Source organism: Dermacentor albipictus, chromosome 1, assembly GCF_038994185.2.
Source record: "Dermacentor albipictus isolate Rhodes 1998 colony chromosome 1, USDA_Dalb.pri_finalv2, whole genome shotgun sequence".
In the NCBI taxonomy this organism is placed as follows: domain Eukaryota; kingdom Metazoa; phylum Arthropoda; class Arachnida; order Ixodida; family Ixodidae; genus Dermacentor; species Dermacentor albipictus.
In genome coordinates, this window is record NC_091821.1 from 378695663 (window position 1) to 378713275 (window position 17613).

General features: G+C 46.2%; 1 protein-coding gene and 1 long non-coding RNA gene across 4 annotated transcripts in view; one reads left to right on the forward strand and one right to left on the reverse strand.

The window, feature by feature from the left end:
- The window catches only part of LOC139054627 (uncharacterized), a 38816-nt gene extending 38229 nt beyond the window's left edge, over window positions 1-587 (forward strand). The window contains exon 4 of one of the 3 annotated variants that reach the window (XR_011511370.1): window positions 485-587. This is a non-coding gene — a long non-coding RNA (uncharacterized lncRNA). The remainder of the gene's footprint in view (window positions 1-484) is intronic. The other 2 variants (XR_011511372.1, XR_011511371.1) reach the window with 2 other exon arrangements.
- LOC135900261 (retinal homeobox protein Rx-like) overlaps window positions 1-17613 on the reverse strand; it is a 63313-nt gene that overhangs the window by 44032 nt on the left and 1668 nt on the right. The window lies entirely within an intron of this gene.

Genomic DNA, 17613 nt, shown 5'->3' on the forward strand with positions numbered 1-17613 from the left:
TAAGAACGACCGGGTACCCGGTCTGGTGTCTTCCCTACCACGGCCGAACTGCCATTTTTTTGTAAACCCTGACGAAGATCGGTCCACCGATCGAAACTGTCGAAATTAAATACTTGTTCTGTTTACCTTGTAGCACCACTCAAGTTCTATATATACATATATATATATATATATATATATATATATATATATATATATATATATATATATATATATATATATATATATATATATATCACTTCAGTCATCAATTACTACGCGAAAAGATTATTTTGCGCAATTTCGACAAAGATGTCGTTGATAGTTTCTTACATAATTTTAATGTTTCGTTATATCTTTGTATATTGCTTCGCAATATAATTGTTCGGTTCTAACAAACACACATGTGACACTTTGATGTGTTTTTTTTTTTTAATCGTCGCTGACAGAATAACTGTTATGGGAAGTTATATTGAGGAAGTACATCCACCGGTGAATTTTCCAGGTTTCCTCGTGAAAGCATCAGCTGCAACAGTGGAGACACGAGGAACACCCTGAGGCGAACGACGACGGCGTAACGACTAAGAAAGTAAATAAAAGCTTCCTTCCTACCAAAGCTGCCACATTGGATTTTATATAAGAAAGAAGAACCTTGGAGATAGTTTTAGCGTCTTGATGCGTTACATATTTTATGCGTGCACGTTTATTAAAGATTGGACGGTTTCGCTCAAACTGCAATGCAGTAAGAGCGATAACGAGGTTTAGCGTTGTGCTTGAACTTCAGGAACGGTGTTCTAACAGTATCGCGGGTGCGCCATGTTGTAACAGACGCAGTAAGCATGGCAGCTGCTGTTGGGCAGAGGCAGCAGTGCATCCGGCTGTTACCAGGTGTTTCATAGCTCTGGGCGCGATGAGGAACGGAGGCGTTCTAGGAGTTGTACTTCGATGGTGCACGAGATGAGATTGAACGGAAAATATGGGGCGCTAAGTAGCGCCCCGTGAAATAATATAGACGTTTAGCTTGTACGCTAATCCGGTAAACGGGAGCGGTTTGGGCGGGTTATCGGATGGTCGGGGCGTAAACGTGAGCGGTGAAGCCGCCTGGTGTTGTAGAGCTCAACCAGACAAACGCAGAGCTAAAACTGCAGTAACTCACCATATCCTGCTTCGCCACTCGTGCAAATTTTTGGCAGCGGCGTAATTGTGAACACGATTACGCCACTGTCGAATATTTACCCCAGCAGCTAAGCAGAATACAGTAATTAGCTCTGTGGTTGTGTGGTTGAGCTTTGCGCCACCAGCTGGCGCCACCGATCGGGCCGCTCACCTTTACGCCCCCGCTAAACCGGAAAACCGCCCGCCCTTTCCCGGATACCGGACACGCTAAACGTCCCTAATAGATAACATTTTCTTGACGTAGACTGTCCGTTCCGCCCGAGACCAGTGCATGCTCACGGCAGCTTAGCCCAGCATGCGTGCGGAAGGCGTCACTGCCCCAACTGCGCCACCGAGCTGATGGGGCGGAGCGTGTACGATGCATTTACTTCACTTCGTTGTTGTTGTTGTTGTTGTTGTTGTTGTTGTTGTTGTTGTTGTTGTTGTTGTTGTTGTTGTTGTTGTTGTTGTTGTTGTTGTTGTTGTTGTTGTTGTTGTTGTTGTTGTTGTTGTTGTTGTTGTTGTTGTTGTTGTTTTCAGGCAACTGCACTCCGCCTGTCTGGAGACCCTGTAAACTTCTGTGCGCCGGCCGCGCATGCGCCGTCATGAGCGGGACAGCACAACGGCACTAAAGTACCTAGATATTTTCTGCTTTGTTTTAAGTAGCAACACGCTTTGAAGCACCGCCGACGAATCCCACTGGGCGGCGCTCATTCCGGCCGCCATGTTCTTCCTAACGCTGTTCCGCGCGCACGCACTTGCACGCTGCTGCAAGCAGACTTGAGGGCAGGCTGAAAACGCACTATATAGTGAGCATGCAGTGTGTCTGTGCGCGTTTATCTGTTTGTTTTTTTCCTTGTGCGAAGGATTTTCTGCGGTGGGCGCGACCGCAGAAACGCGACAAACGTCGTACTTCGCGACCGCAACACAACACGGTAGATGAGTTGAGAACGGCCACCATCGGTAAGTACGGTTCACAATTACGGTAACAAATTTCGCGTTCAGCCTCAACAGTGCAACAATAAGCCGCTTTTGGTTTCGTATTTGTTTGTCTGGCATCATGCCTGAAACTTATATTTTAGCCAGGCGGTGCAGCAGCGGCCATTGACGGTCGGATGCTAAGCGGATGCGCCGCTTCGGGAGGTTAGGAAGAACGTGGCAGCCGACGGAGGTAGTTGTCGCTACTTACAGAAGAGCAGAAATCTATGCACACTAAACGGCACGAGTGCGTGTTGAGCATCCTTTTATATGTTGTTGCAATAAAAAGTGTGGTAAGGAGTCTCAGAAGTTGGAAAGGTGGCACATTTTTGTTTGATCTTGCCTTATCGAGGCTTCGCTACATAGGTTGTATTTACACGTAGATAACGAGAGAAAAAAAAATCACTGTATAACCTGTGCTTCTGGCGCTTTAAGCGCAGAACTGCAATGGTTGCATTTTTAGACCGCAGTGTTTCTCGGTCAGTTTAAAGGTTTGGTCACCAAACTGTAGAGGCGACCCAAAGAATAAGCCGCAGCCGCTTGTCATTTTGAACCGAACGGAGCATGCTGTTGGTATATAGACCGAGTACAGCGGAAGGCTGGAGTGGTCCCCGATGCCGTATGACGTTTGCTCTCTTGATGGTGACGACGACAAGAACAACGACGACATCAGAAACTGCAGCGATGACTTCAGATGACCGACCGATCTGGCGTCGCGTTCACAGAGCGGTTCAAGCTGAGGGCCGTGTGCAAATACAGATGTGGTGAGTGTCCCCAGCTCGTGATTCCCACTTCTATAGCGCCTCTGCCATTGTGTGTGGTTAAAACAAGACATGTGGAGAAGAGCACGCGCGGAATTTAGCAGTTCCAGTATTGCATTTCTAGCAAGCTACAGCTCAAAATGCCATCGACTACTTGCAAAATTGCAGCAACGTGATTAATACAGGTATCTACAAGTAACAGTGTGACTTGAAATTCGCTGGTCACGAGCCTGGTATGCACTTAAACAACATACGCCTTTAAATCTAGCTTCACCGCAATTGGGGTACTAGGGGGAGGAAGCGTGCTTCTGTAATAGCGTCATTGTGATAGCAATTATATGGACACTCCAGGTGAATTTTCTCGATCACCGTGATGGTCCACGCAAAGTCATAGTGCGATAGAAACGAGCTACCTGCGCACCAGTTCCTGCTGGCGCAAGGGTAAGCGTATACAAGCCGAGAAGGACGGTGGCTTGATTCGTGCCGTCTCGCCGTGCGCCCAATGTTAGATGGCCCGTGGTCGAGCACACACCGTATATTGGAAGTCATCTGCGGCGGGTACAAGGCGCAGAGCCGAGATGGTCAGTGGCTTCATGCGCGCTGTCTCCACGTGTGCCTATAGCGATGGAGGTCACGTAATCTAAATACGGATGTCACACGGTGCATATTCGCGATCGAGTTTCTCGATCATAATAAGCTCATTTGCGCAACCTGCGCAAGGTAGCCAATCGTAATCAATAAATTCGATTCTGATCGGGTGCGATCGCGATTGGAAATGCACCGTGTAACACACATATAAGTTTCGGAGACGCGGTGGAGCGAGCGGTAGCACGAAGCGTTCGGTACGCGCGGCCGGCGCTCTTGATCTTGCCGGAGTTGTGCCAGCGAGTGCTCGCGGTCATTGAGTGCGATTTATGTTGGGTTTTGCGCGCCTGACACCACGCTCGTTAATTTAATTAGTAAGCGAATGTTTACTGCGATTTGTACGCCCGATCAAACTACCAATTTTACAACATGCTTTGTCTAGTACTTTACTTGCAATCGTTATCAGTGCTTCGTGTTTCGAGGGAAACTTTTTTTTACAGGTGCCAGTTTACACTTAGCATTTATTTACGTGTGCGAGTAAAAAAGGACATCAAGTGTCGTCATTAAAAACACTCAAGGCGCATATAGGCCGAAATATTTCTGCAACATCCTTGCTCGGAGACAGGTGTTCAAGGAATTGTGCCATTAAAAGAAAAATCTTACAGAATGCTAACGGGTGTGTAACGCGAATGTTTACGCGTTATTTGCGGTGCGGGTAGGCGTTTTCTCCGGAGCACCATACGCATTCCACGCCTCTGGACACTGCGGGCTCTGTTAGATCCCTAGGTGGAAAATAATTGTCAGTTTTACCCGAGGGCAAAGCATTGAAAGCAATGAAAGCAATGTACCAGTAGCATTGAAAGCAACGGACCAGTAGCGTTGCAGCTGTCGCCCCTCGATGGCGCACGCGGGATTAATGGAAAACAAGCGGACGCTGCTCGGCGCCGTCGGCACTTTGCCGCTCTGCACGTTCCAGTTGACCTTGGCTGAGCTTGAAGGTCAAATTTATGGAACCAGGCGTATTCTGGGTTTGCACCTGGACTAGTAGAGCTATCGCTCAAAAACTGTCTTGTTTTATTTTGGACCCTTAGGCGCAGTCGGTGTATACGCCGCGAGGCGATTGAGCGTAGAGTTGACGCTTCGCCAACTCAGCGACTTTGCTTCGTCGTTAGCTTTTAGGTGCCAGTTCCTGCGGCGAGCGTCGGCGCCGTCCCTCGGCTTCCCCGTAACCGACCGAACGAGCACAGCAAAAGGATGAAAGAGCGAACGCAGAGCGCGGATGAAAGACGACGATAGCCAAGAGAGCGCGAGGAAGAACGCGCAGGAGGGGGATGCGGCGGTACCATGAGGCGGAATGCGGAGGAGAAGGGTATGGAGAAAGCGTGAGAAGAAAAGCGTAATGTCACGCCCGACTGGTTTTGCGGCGACGATGGCTACGAGATGGCGCCGGAATAGCGCGCGTCGTAAAGCCCCTCAATTTTCCAAAAGTAGCGCCATTCTTAGATCTTTCCGCCACCCCGCTCACCCAGGCGCTTCCTCCTGCACCTCTCTTGTCGCCCCAGCCTCCTCCGCTCCCCCATTGGCTAATCTGTGTCACGTGAAAGCATGCCGCACGCTTTTGTATATTTTTTTCTTTCCGGCGCAGAGCAGGCGCTGCGCTTTTGTATATCTTTTCTTTCCAGCGCGCTGCGACTCCCATTCTTGGGCCTACGCGACGAAAGTACGGCAGGCGGTTTGAAGGAGCGCGGTAGTTTAATACAATGTGTTAGGGCCGAGTGCTTAATTGCGATGCCGTGCTGCTGCGCCTACGGTTGCCACAACAGACCCAATGACGGCAAAAAGCTTTTTGCTTTACCATCCGCCGGGCGCAACGCAAAACGAAGAAAAGTGTGGATTCACATGATCGGGCGGGCTGACTTCGAGCAAGTGGCAAAGAACGCGCGGCTTTGTGAAGTGCCACGGCTCCTCCAACCTCTTCTTTTGACGCCCGTGTCAAAACGGGCCCGTGTCCAGTGCATTGGGGGCGCGTCAAAGAACCCCAGCTGGAAAAAAATTAATCCGGAGCCCCCATTATGGCGTGCCTTATGAGATCGTGGTGTTGGGATGTAAAACCCAAGAATCAACTTTTTTTCTGTCTTGTGTGCCTTGACTGTTCTAGTTAACGCAACACTGCTTCCTTGTGAAAACTTTCAACGCAAAAGAATACAGACGCACGTAGTGTACAGAGATAAAATTAGCACTTCAACAAGAGTGTTGCTGGTGCCAATGAGGGGAGGGGGATAATTATTTTCTGAACCTCTTTCCAGTTGTCCCATCAAGTTCCTTCTTTTTTTTCTATCAAATTCTAACCATTTGCACTGTAATAAATAAATAACGATTTCATATGCTGGTACGTTGTTCAAATTATCTATACCGCCTATGTGTGAAAACGTTGCTCATGGCCACCACAACCTGTGCATGAGCTACGTACATCTGTAAAAGGCGCGGAACAGAAACGGCCCTGCTGCCAGGCATTGCTGACCGCAGACAGTCGGAATCTCTCACGCGCCGGCCGAACAAAAGCATCCTGCAGGTACGTAAATTAACCTACGAAACCACGTGCACATACTTTCACGCTGTCAAAACCTGAAACTCTGGTAATTACTCGCGTGTCTGAGCACACCGCGTGCTTGTGTCGTGTTTCAGCAACACGACCTTTCAACGTGCGCGCGCTTTACGCCTTAAATGCGCCTTGAATAATGGTGCTTTTCTCTATTTCTTCCGCACATCCGACACGACATTCTGAAGGCCAGTTACCGACTGACAAAGCAAGATCTAGATTGAAAAAACTGCTCCGCAGGACTCGAACGAACTTTTCCGCGGATTTCCTCCCGTAGCGTGTTAGCCGTCGTCTGCTACGGCAGGCCCACCACCGGCGGCGCCACCGTCGAGGCCGCGCCGAGCGGAGGAGGAGGGAAGTGAATGGCGCTACTTTGGGAGATTGAGGGGTTTTAGCGCGTCGTCTGTATGGGAACAAAGCGCTGCATGAGCGGTGGTCTGTCAGCGGCGGTTGCTGTGAATCGCCCCCCAACGTCACGATTACAGAGGCAGTCGCGCCACACTTCGCTCCCTTTGCAATGTGCGGCACAAGACAGATTGCCACGCCAGCCAGTATATCGCGAAATGAAAAAAAAACGTGTACAGCGGCGCTAAATTTAGTATTATGGAATATCATAATCGTCGGTGATGTTTTGAAACAAACGCACTGCCCGTCTCTAAAGACCCTCTAACCTCCTCGCGTGCTGCGAATGCGCCGTAGATGGTGAACGCACAACTTCGTCAACACTGCGGGCGCTGTCGGTGTGTTCCGTCGCCAGTGATATGTAGTGATTGATGCCATAGGTGATGCGTAGAGCTACTGTATAAGCGAGACCATCACAAAGAGCCGTATGCATCCTTCCTATGCTACAAGGCCCAAGCTAACGTAAAGGTACTCTCTGGTACGCAGGCAAAAGCCTTGAGGGTGTGCCTCGGCCTACCAAAAAAGTCGCAGTTTCGCCCGAAAGGTGAAGCACTGATTGCGATAGCAAATTAGTAAATAGCTATGCGAAGTAAGGATAGTAGTTTTATCGGCCGTATAAACTTGTCAACATTCGTTTAAACTAAATTAACAAACACCGTGGTGTCACGCGCGCACATGTAAACATAAAGACATCTCTCTCCATGACCGCGGAAACTCGCTGTCAAAACGCTGGAGTAAGGAATCGCAGCAGCAGCGAGCGAATTGACCTTCGTGCATCTCTCTCTTCAATGCGAACGAAACGTTGAAAGCACAGCGCGTATGCAAACATCGCATATTGTCACGCTTACATAGTCACGCTTACATATTCTATCATTGTTAATTTAGTTAGTAAGCGAATGTTTACAAGTTTATACGGCCGCTAAAGCTACTATACTTACTTCGTACAGCTATCCACTAATTTGCTGTCGCAATGGTTAGTTCGCATTTCGGACGAAACTGGGATTTTTTTAGGCGAACGCCCGCCATTCACCTTTGCGACTTCTTTCAATCTGATCTTCATCAAGTTGGCCTGTTGAAATCTCTTCACATAGTCGAGTCGCTAGAGTGTGCCTTAGGTCAAGCGCTGGTAAGGAAATTACAAGGTACAGTTTAGCCGCAATGACGCACGCGTGAAGTCGTGGAGGCTGCTCGGCTGACGTAGTTGCTTGATTGTCAACTGAGAAAAGCCTACCGGAAGTCCCGAGAAAATACATGAGTAGGCTTCTGCCCTGATAGTCCCGGTCGGTAATTAAACCTAGCATACCACGCACAGCAGTTGCACGACACATTTTTGAAAGGTCAGGAAGGCTGTAACCGACCTTGCTTCGAGGTAGCCACAAAAAGTACAGGACACGAGCGCCGTTTTGCCGGACCGAAATAATACACCACATGGAGTTGTAAACAAGCTCAAAAGAATAAACGTCTGCTCACTGTCTCGCCTGATACATTTGTGGATATAAATACAAAGATTAAACGAAGTTACACGCGAAGTAGCTCAGATAGACCTTATAGTCTTAGAACGACAGACAGCTGAGCTAGTTGGTAAGGATTCATTATGAAAAAAAAAGAGGTGAGGCGTGCAGACAGGACACAAGAGTAAAGAAGTGGACAACACGAACGCCAACTGAGGGGACAACACGACTATCAACTGAAAGAAGCACTGAGGCGAAAAAAGAAAGAAGACACAAAACTCATCTGCGCAAGCTCAGGAATGGTAACACCACGTGTCAGTCGGGTACACGTGCCGGTCTACGTGAGAGATAACTGTTAAGGCACTTAATCTCTTCCTTATGTAAAGTAATCGAAGGCTGACTCACGCACGCACTTCCACCATTATAGATATGTAATGCCTCTATCATAAGACGCGTATCTTCATCCTTATGCCTGTACAATATCACGAATTCATCTAACTCTGGCGTGCAGTTAGAATATTGGCAATGTAGGGAAAGATTAGAAGGCGATCCACAGGTTAACGACCTTTTATGTTCCATTAGCCTCTGATCGATACACCGTCCCGTTTGCCCTACGTAGAACTGGCCACAGCTAAGATGAATTTTATAAACCACACCCATACGACAGACAGTAAAACTGTTGTTCTTGTTGTGCTTCACTGGACAAATATCTGTTCGTTTTTTGCCTTTTGCCTGCTCCTTTTTCCTCTGTACGGCAGCGCATATCTTACCTAGCTTATCGGGAGCAGTGAAAGCAACATTAACATCATATCTACTTGCAAGTTTTTTAGGTCTGTGCGGCACTGAATGAATATACGGAATAGCCACTGCTCTTTTTTTGCTATTACTGCTTTCTGTAATCCCGTCCGTCCCTCTCGAAACCGACTTCTTTAGGCGCTCAGCCACGGTGGCCACTGCTACACTAGGATAACCTGCTTCTAATAGGCGACGGACCTGCGCAGTAAAACTGGCGCTCATTTTGTGCATGCAGCGTCTGGTGAGGGAAGACTTCAATTCCGTTTTTTACAACTTTGGAATGCTTGGATTGAAAGTTTAGCAGCGGCTTCGAAGATCTTTGGGAGTACTGCCAACAAACGTGATTTTGTTCGAAGACCAAGGAAATGTCAAGAAACTGAATTGCGCGTCGCTGAGGAAATTCCTTGGTAAACATTAATCCTCCTCGAAAAAGTTTAAATTGCTCACCTACTGAGGTAGCAGCGGAATCGAATTCTTCCATATTGCAGAAAATCAGGTAATCATCAACGTAACGAAATATCTTGATAACGCTATCACCTAAGGCTTTCTCTAAGCAGTTGTCAACCTTACTCGGGTAAATATCGCTAATAGGGGCAACCTTTGAGCCAATACAGATACCTGATTTCTGCAGAAAATGCCTGATTGCAGAAAAAAAAAATGCAGAAAATGACTGATTTCTGCAGTCTGTTTAGCGTAAAAAATATATAACTTCCTAGGTAAAACTTGAACATATATTGTACGCTTGCAAGCATCCTTAGACAACACTGGCCTGTTAATGGAATGGGGACATGTATTTAACGGATTCTTTGATTTACTTTATTTTCTTTGTAGCCACTCAGTATGGAGTGCTGAGTGTGTGTCCACTCTTGGCCAATCGTCCAGAACGGACATGTTCCATTACGATGCCTACATAAAACTCATCAAATCAAACAAAACCAGTTCTCGTATAGCGTCAAATAGGCATCACCAATCACCAAAGCTTCTCAATTCACATAGATTCCAACATGTACGTTGGATCTGCATAAATTCTTGTTGCGCTTCATATTTCTAAATTTCCGTGCAATCGTATTTTTCTCACCACAGCCAGGCAACAATAAATAAATTTATGCGCGCATGCATAATTATTGCGAATCTTTGTATTTAAAATGCACTAAACTTTGATGAAAATTATGAGCTTGCAAAGTCACAAAGCGTTTGATTGAGCCAGAAGGACGTAGTTTGGGTAAATCCATGCATGCGGTATACCCATAATTCCCATGCCGGCTGATATATACTTTCAGCTGCTGCAGTAGACGCTAACGCCAGAGTCCAGTGGCTGCTGCAGGAAACTCTGCGCCCAGCATAGTTCTTTCTGTGCTGTGCACGAAGTTTCCGACAAAAAACTATTAATCTGTGTGCTTTTACTTTGCCTCAGTACAACGAATCTACGCCTGCTGCGAATTCGCACAGGGCTGCTGTAGTGCTCTCTCTCTCTCTCTCTCTCTCTCTCTTGGCCTCTAGTATAGCACACCCTATAACCCCTAAGACGTACCGTAAACTTTTCCGGGGCAATATATATAGCGCTCGCATTCTGATCCCGCAGCTTCGACTTCTGTATCGATTTGTGCCACGTACAACGCGCGCGCGTATTTCGGCGGTCTGAACCGGCAATTTTCTTTTGCCGCTCGTTCCTCTCTTTTTCGGCTCTCCCCGCGCGTGGCCGCGCGCCACCCACCTGGAAAACCGCGCGCCAGGCGTGACGAGCAACGAGGGCGGTCTGCCGCGGACCTGAACAGCGAGGTGATGAACCGAAGCGCCCCGCGGTCGTTCGATTGATACTCGGTGCGTCCGCGTGTTCGGCTTCGTTCCGCCATCGTTCCCTTCTGTACTTCCTAGGTTGGATTATTTTTTCCCCTTACTTTCTTTCCTTGCGACCTTTACCTCCTTTCTTCTTGCCTTTTTGTTTCTTGCATAATTCCCTCCCACTTTTTTTCTTTTTTTTTCTATCTTTTTTTATTATTATGTTAATGCCTTAAAAGCTAAGCCTCGGGCAGCAGATGCAGACGTCGCGGCGCTCTCGCGCCACTGCACAAGGGGCAGCCGCGGGCGCTTACAGCTTTTCGGAGACGAGGAGGCGCATCGCAGGAAGAACAAGCCGACAGAGAGAAGGAGGAGGAAGGGGAAAGGACGAAATGAACGGCGCCACACGGCGGCACAACGCGCATGTTCTGGGTCTTTTGTGGCCGAATCGTCGCCGACCGTGTAATTGCGGTGGCTCGGCACGCGGCCAAAGCTTTGCTGGCTGCTTTGGCTGTGATGGCTGCTTTGCTGGCTTTGCAGGCGGCTTCGCGGCCGCCTTCAGATTCGCTTATTTCCCCGTGGGCATGCAGCCATCACAGCCCTGGTGCGCAGACCGGGACACCTTAGAGCCCGAAACTATGCACGTGGGACCTTTGGTCTATAGTAGGCCATTTGCGGCGTCTTGGTTCTAAGGAGAGGCTGCTGTCGCGAAAGGCGAGCTCGTGTGTTGCATCCGTGCATGTATACCAGAGGGACGCGTGTGCGCTCTCGGCTGAGGAGGAGAAGACTTTTGCACTTGCGTGCGTGGGTGTGTGTTTGAAAGGGGAATGGAGTTACGTGTCTGAATGTACAGGCGCCGACAAAAGTGGTATACTCCACGCAGCGGGAGCCGGAGCAGCGGCGTTGCTCGGCATTTTGGCGAGCTGAAGCACGAAACATTGACACGAGTCAAGCGACATGCCTGCAGATAATAAAGGGCACCCATTGGCTGTCTCGATCCCAGATGCTGCCTGTAGATGACGTTGCGATGCAGTTTGCCGTTGCTCCGGCTCCCGCTACGTGGAGTATACCGCTTTGTCGGCGCCTGTACGTGCTTATGCACGTATGCGCGTACCCGCGTTTCTATCCTAACAGCTTTAAAGGAACATTTTGCGCCTTAATGCTTCTTTACTCATCGCTCGAATTTCGACACAATGCCGCCTTGCTTGGTCCGCACCTTTGCGTGCCTGATTCATCCGAAAAACACGAAAAATCACCATCCTGTTCCCAGCTCGCCATCGGAGAAGCGAGCTCTTGTATGCACGTAACCTGCTTTCGCCGCATGTTAGCAAATAAAGGGTTTGAGAAACGAGGCAAACAACGCCACCAAGTGTTTATTGAACGATAGGGATTTTTTTTTTTTCTGCCCGCATCGTGTCTGCGCGCGATATGAGTTCGAGAAAGTAAGATTCATAAATAAACAAATCTGTACAAAAACAAGGCTATGTTATGCGAATACACATCAAAAGCGAGCCCACACATGCCCGTCCCAAATTGCCCACTCGATGACGCACTATCAATCTTACCTGTCCGCGCGGCAGAACGCTGCGAAGCGCACACGCGTTCACCCTCTCAGCGACATGTGCGATGCACGCGGTGAAAGTATGCGGCCCGCGGCGCCGAACCCGGCTTTCAGCACGCTCACTGCACCTCAGGCGAAAGACACCCGCATGTCCTCTACACACCACGCCGTATAGGCAAATGCTCGCCACCCGGTCCTGGTACGAGCGGTTTAAATGGGCCGGCGTACGAGCCACATGTATAGTCGTCATGGCCCGCTGGACACGGCTCCCCATTCTGTTGCTCTCCGCGCTGTTCCACTGAGCTTAGCAACACCTCTACGCACCGTGACTTCCTGCCTCACTCTTTCCTTGCACGTTTTGTTGCTTCGTCTGCAGGACCATACCGGCGAGAGCCCCGGGTGGCATATGCGCAACGCGATTCGACTAAACGACGTTAAATGGGCCCCACACGATCGCGCGATCCCCGAAGCTTACTGCTGGTTATGTACGCGCGCGGACACAAACCGCATCGTAATTGGTTCCGCAGCTCCGAATCGAGCGGACCCATCATCAAGTGGGTGCGCGTACAACCCGTCGCCGCATCATTTCCATGCGCCAGTTGGGACTCCAACTTTCTTTCTTTCTTTCTTTCTTTCTTTCAGGAGGTTTTTGGAACGCTGCGAACCGTACTCCCCATCAGTGCGCCATTAGTCACCGTCAAAATGCCTTTCTTTATTTGTACTGTTTCAAATGCATATACTCGGGCTTCGAACGTATAGCTTTCGATGGCTAAAGGTGCGCTTAAGTGAAGGGTTGCGTGGACAGCCTCACCGCCTTCGTGCACCACTATGGGCATCTACAATGGCGACCCGGGACCACAGACAAAGGAGGGCGAGTTCTGCTTTGTGCATGTAGTGCCAAACAAACAGGTGTGCTTGCACAAAGATATATATAAGTGGTTTGACCATAGCATAAGCATACACTGAGAGCGGTCGGAATATTAGCCTCAATTACTTAAGCCGTTAACTAGTAGTACAACGCATCAGTTCTTGTGCGACATTTTTTCTTCTCCCCTGCAGATGAGCCATCGAATAATTAAAGTGCTAGTTGTGTGTGAGACCACGATATTGACGCGTGTATTCTATGCAGACGACGACGACGATGTAAGCACTAACGGACTCCGTCTAGTGGGTCAGTGAGATAGGGCGATGACGAGGAAGACGTGTCTCTGCTCTGTTGGTTTTTGAGCAGATTGTCATGTTGTTCTTGAAGAACGTCTCCCTGTGTTCTGTCCGCGTTGTAACCCGCACCTATACCAGTGTCGCTTTATAAGCCCAGCAACAAAAAAGTTTTGTTTAGATTCATTCGCTATATTCATACCGACACCAGCGAATATTACGTCTATACTATTACGTCTAGACCACGCAGGATATTTAGCTGCTTCTATAGAAGCAGCTAGAATTCTATATATAGAATTCATCGGAAAGGGCGTAGAACAACGGTTAACACCATTTTTGCCGAATGTGGCCTAAAGGCATCTCATCGCGGACGACTTTGTGGAAGTCACAGTGTCTGAGCTTTCCAATATCATCAGATCTTTTCTTCTCAGCTACGGGTCCTCGTGGCATTTCCAATGCCATGCTAAAAACGTTGTTTGCAGAGCCTCCTCAAGACCTTCTGAACACAGTGAATTATTCTCTAAAAGATGCTTGGCTTCCTCCAGAATGAACCCTTACAAAAAGTTTTATAAAGAGTCTATAGACAGTCTATAGACATTTGTCTATGAAGTCTATACTGTCTATAGGCTTTTCTTTAGACTGATTTTTAGACAGTCTATATACTTGTGGCCATACACTTTTAATAGATTAGTCTATAAAAAGTCTGGTCTATAGACTGTCTATTAATTATTGAAAACACGTTTGCAGACAAATGTCAGCAGAATGTCTGTAGACAAATGTGTATAGGGTTATATAGTTCTACTTTCGTAGAATGAAGTCTATAGAATGTCTATAAGCAGATGTATCTAGACATCCTATAGACTACAGTCTACAACAGTAGAACTGTATATTCCTATACACTTTTCTCTAGAAACATTCTGCAGACATTTGTCTACAAATGTGAATTTTCATTAATCTATAGACAGTTTATAGAGCCTCTATAGACTCACACATTTTATAGACTAGTCTACAAAAAGTATAAGGCCAATGCGAAAACACCCGTGTACATAGATTTAAGTGCACGTTAAAGAACCCCAAGTGGTCAAAATTTCCGGAGTCGCCCACTACGGCGTGCCTCATAATCAGAAAGTGGTTTTGGAACGTAAAATCCCATAATTTTTTTTTTAAGTATAAGGCCATAAGTCCATAGACTGTCTGTAGACAATTCCTGCAGATCAGTCTATAGCTAATCCATAGACTTTAGCCTTACACTGTCGATTATTGTCGATAAAGGGTGTCCGAGGTAACATAAATTCAGTGAAGCTGTTCAACGAAAAATAATGTAAAAAAAGACGGTGCCGTAAGATCCGAATTTAAGACTTATGGTGTCCAGCCGTCAGAGATCTGACCTGTAGGTCTTTTTATAATAGTAAATCTCGCATCGTGTTCTTCTAAATATTTTGTTTTCATTGCCCAGATTGGCTAAAATAGCCGGGATCGACGCCCTATACACTAGCTACATAAACAACATTTTGGCAACTATGTTTCGATTATATATAAACACTTGCTGTTGGGGTTGTTAATAAGCAGTCTATTGGAAATGCCCAAATGTGTACTGCATCCAGAATGCATATGGGAACATACCCAGGGAACTGTACATAGAAAATCACGCATGCGGATGGAAGCAGTCGAAAAATCTCGAATGCATATAGCCGTGAGTATTTATGCAAGACTGCATGAGCGTTTGTGCACGAGTACATTTAAGAAATATTACTGTTGCATGCAATGCATCCGCTTGAACGAAATCTACTAGCTATCTGCTATCTACAAGTTAGTTTACATGTTTGTTTACATATGGCGGCAAAAAAAAATTGAATTTATATTATGTATGTTCATGTATTGCTCGTCATCTGTACTTATGCAGTAATGTCGATTGCTTAATAATGCTACTGAACAAGCTGCACTCTCATATGTTCCATAAACAGAAAAAAAATTGAAGCAATTCTACTAGTGCTGAATCATGCAGTGCAAAAAAGAAAACAAGGGCACCGATATTGAATTAACTCTTTTTATTGCGCGATATATTATTTACTTAAAATGCAGGTCTCACGTTATGACCGAAAGAGACATTTTACAGATATACAGACTACTTCTCCTTGGCAAGCAATGCCGCCAGGCCGGCCTTGACATTCGTGTCATATGTTCCAAAGATGCTGCAAATAAGTAGATGCAACAATGTGAGGCAAAAATAACAATTGTGTATTCTTTATATGTTCATTAAGCAGCTTCATACCTTTACTCAAATCATTTAGGTCAATACTCAATGCGGTTTAAGTATGAGAATGTCTGCTTGTGAATACAAATCAGTACTATTATGCAATGTTTCATTTTATGGCATCACGAACAAATAAACAGTCCCAACTGCCGCGGGTGCTACAGCAACAGTATGTTGCTTTCAAGACAAGTCCATATATGACATTATTGTAATTATCCCAAACGACATCTGCGTCAATTGCTGAAACAAGGTTACCGAGTTGGACTGTCTGTGCACATATTGGCTGGTAATTAAATATGCCAGCGCAGAGTGATACGCCCAGAAGAGAGACTAAAGTATTGACAGTATCAAGCCAAAGCTTGTAATTTATTTTCCTTAATACACATTTAAATGTCCTTCTCATACCCTTAAATGAATGGGTCATTGGCTATAACTTCAATAGAAAGTAGATAGGTTGATTGTATTGATATTAAAAAATTATGGGGTTTTACGCGCCAAAACCACTTTCTGATTATGAAGCACGCCGTGGTGGAGGACTCCGGAAATTTCTACCTCCTGGGGTTCTTTAACGTGCACCTAAATCTAAGTACACGGGTGTTTTTTGCATTTCGCCGCCGTGGCCGGGATTCGATCCCGCGACCTCGTGATCAGCAGCCCAACACCATAGCCACTGAGCAACCACGGCGGGTACGTATTGATATGGTCACTTAGTTTCTTACAGATAAGGAGGCCTCTTGGGCATACTAACACGGTTGCAAGTTAGGTACACAACATGAGCACCCGAAATACCACGCGAGCACTTTCTGTGTCATGGTACGACAAATATGCACTTCCTGGGAAACAAAATTGAAACCACAGTTCGAATGGATGCTATCGCAGTAAATTATTTAAGGTACTCTCAAACATGAGTAATTTTTCTAGGGTTTCGAGGTTCAGGACTTTCACTTAACGCAAAAAAAGAAATGAGTAAGAAATGCCATGTCAGTATGCATCACTTTCGTTTTTTTTTTTCCATAAATCGGACTAATTTGTCTCAATTTTTTGTGAGGTGAAACGTTTTAAAAATATGTTTAATAGAAAGATTATCGGGAAACTGTATGACATATAACAAGACAGCATCCCTATGTTGACATTTTAAAATTCCCTGATATTTTCCAAGCCTTTCATGGCTGTTTTCGTGAAAATTCCGTGGCAATCTATCACACCCGCAGCTTAAGTGCAATAAAAAAGATATTGTGGTTTAATGCTTGCCAAGTACTGCCAGTCCATAATATTTAGATAAAACGAATAACACGTCAGTCACTTGACAAGCAGTATTAGATTCAACTGAACTGAATCCCTTATTTAATAAAGCTCACAAGGGCTTGGGCAACTTCGCAATTCATGGCAACACGAGCACAGCACCGGAGACAAGGGCACAGAAAAACACACACGCAAAGCAAATGCAACAATGTGAGGGAAAACTATTCAATTAGTTATTTTTACGGTTCATTAGTAGCTTTATTCATTAGTAGCTTAATTTGCTTCTATCACTTATGCCTCTAGTTATCTTGGTTTACCTCTGACTAAAGACTATATGCCAATATGAATCAGTACCATTATGATTTTTCATTATATTACAGTATAATGAGCAGTTAGACCACCGTAATGGTCGCCGGTGCCAGCAATGGTACGCTTCGTTTCAAGACAGGTTCATGTGACACATAGTGTACTTATCAAAATACGAAACAAATGCGAGAATCCCAAACGATTCCTATAATAATAATTGCTGAAACAAAGATACCCGGCTGGACTGTGCACATTTTTCGGGTGTTAATGCAATATGCCCGTGCCGAACGAACATACTCAGAATAGTGACTGCAGCTTTGAAGAATCAAGTTAAGGATTGCAATTAATTTCCACTTAGAACAGTCTGCAATATCTATTTTATCATACTCCGAAATGAACACATTTGCCACGCTTTCAGTAGAACGCACATGAATGGGGTGTATTGATAACGTTACTTATCAGCTGAAGCATGTTACGATCGCTTATAGGTGTGTTGATAAGGGTAGAACACGTGCAATACCCACTAAATTATTTGAATAATCTGTGCGATTATCTACTAAGAAAAGGCCATCAAATGGATAAACTGGCTCTTTTTTTCTTTTGTACAG